The sequence below is a fragment of the Saimiri boliviensis genome, chromosome 14 (genome assembly GCF_048565385.1).
Source record: "Saimiri boliviensis isolate mSaiBol1 chromosome 14, mSaiBol1.pri, whole genome shotgun sequence".
Classification (NCBI taxonomy): Eukaryota; Metazoa; Chordata; class Mammalia; order Primates; family Cebidae; genus Saimiri; species Saimiri boliviensis.
In genome coordinates this window covers 52,980,250-52,982,363 of record NC_133462.1, presented here as the reverse complement: position 1 = coordinate 52,982,363, position 2,114 = coordinate 52,980,250, and the positions used below count along the sequence as shown (strand labels likewise).

The following is a 2,114-nucleotide window of genomic DNA, read 5'->3' as shown; positions in this document are numbered from 1 at the left end:
TCCTATTATATTACAGTGTTGTCATAAAGATTAAATTTAAAAGCAGAATCTAGGACACCTGTAATAGTAAACAAAAATACCTACCCTTTATTGAATGCTTATTGTATCTAGACTTTATGCTAAGTATTTTATAAATGTTATTTATTTAATTTTCTAATAACTCTGTTGAGTGGGTTTTAATATTCCCAGTTTATAGGAAATAGATTTAGAGAACCTATGCAATCAGTCCAAGTGACACAGACAGTGAGACACAGAGTGGAAAAGTGAGTCCTACTCCACATTGCTCATGTTCCACAGTGCTCACATGACAGTAGGTCTGTCCACCAGATAATATGGCCCTTTCACAAGACTGCAGAAACTGATGCTGGGAACCAGCATTTCTGATGAAAATCGCAAGTCAAAACTGAGATTTGCCTGAGTTCAATACATTTCATAGTTCACAGAAATATTTCAGTATAAATATGACTATCTCCTTCTGTCCATGGTTGGAGGGTCTCTCGTGTCATCTTGCAAGAAGAGCCACTACAATCTTTTCACAACAGTGAATAGGTCAGTCGGGCGAGAAGCAAGCAGGAATGGCTCATGGGATTCTACTGGAGGGGCCACAAGCGAGAAAGGTTAACCAGGTCATCCTTGATCAGAAAGGTGATCAGCATCGCAAAAGCTGCAAGGCCATTGGGCCCTACAGTCAAGCTGGGTGAGTCAACAGGGCCACTTACATTTTAGGACAGATAGGCAGGGACCCTTCCAGTGGACAGCTTATGCCAGGAGGGCTTGTTTAGCAAAAGAAGCTAAGCAAGCTCTTAAAAACCTGAGTAAAAATCTGAACGCTACAGGCTGTGACTTCACTAATGTAGTAAAAGCAACTGTTTTGCAAATGACTTCAGTACCGTCAATGAATCTACAAACAGTATTTCAAGAGGAGTCTTCCTGGAAGTGCTGCTTACCTTGGTTGCCACTTTGCCCAAAGGACGCTGAGTTGAAACTGAGGAAGTAACTGTCCAAGGACCTCTCACAATGGCATGACTATAAGTGGTCCAGTGCTATTCAGTCTGAAATTTTTCACATCTTAATTTTTACAACTGATATAACGTCTTAATTTTTACCACTGATGAAAATGTAAGTTTGACTAAAATATCTGAAGTTGTTATGGAACTACCATATAATATAGAGAGCTAAGCATGAAATGAAGATTAGATGATCAATCCAGTTACTGTTGTAATAAATTACTATTAGTTACACCCACATTACTGAATGTAGGAAAGACTTACTCATGACTCAAGAGTGACTCAAATAAATAAAAGGAAAATAACAGGTAGGAAAGATGAGTTATTGTTTCTGAGAAATAATCAAAAGCACACCTAATTCAAACTAATTCAATGATAGGAAACATTTTGTTCTCATGTCAGATATGTGATTCTGCTTTTACTTGAGTAAAATTAAAGTATTTAAATTGGAATGGTAGAGGTCAGGAAGACAGTGGACCAAAATCATAGACAGATAATATTTTTCTAATGAAAATAAAATAGACATGCAGATGTAAAAAAAAAAAAAGAATAGTGAATAAATTTGGAAATTAGAAACAGTGTCCCCCTCCAGGGAAAAGGGCAAGTTTACTTATAGACAGGAAGAGAGAATGAGTGTCTCCATAAAAGTAAAGGACATATACACTTACTGCCCATTATAAAACATTAAGGTTCCCTAAGCTTAAGATTACTGTCCTGTAACATAACTTACTGCAGGTGTAGGTATTTACTGGCCCTCTTCACATTGCTCTGTGAGTACTGGGGTTCAGAGAACCAGCACAAGGAAAACAATGGCTACTTCATGGCTGTGAATAATAAACTATACTTCATACTTCATTGTGAATCCAGAGGTCATGAAACTATAGCTGGCCAATTTGTTAGCTTGCAAGTATGGCAAAATCTCAGACTCTTCACAGATCTTGGCAACCTTCTCCCTACCCAACACACACATTTAGAATATAAGATCAGTTAAAACAGAGTCCTTGCCTATCTTGTTCACTATTATATCGGCAGTATGTAAAACATTTTCTGTTCACAGTAGGTACTCAATAAACATTTGTTAAATGATTAGAAGAGAATAAAGCATTC

The 2,114-nt window shown here is 37.2% G+C and overlaps 1 pseudogene; it reads left to right on the top strand.

Annotated features, from left to right (window-relative positions):
* Positions 1-582: 582 nt before the first annotated feature.
* LOC101049529 (2-iminobutanoate/2-iminopropanoate deaminase pseudogene) lies at positions 583-1,026 on the top strand (annotated as a pseudogene).
* The last annotated feature ends 1,088 nt before the right edge of the window (positions 1,027-2,114 follow it).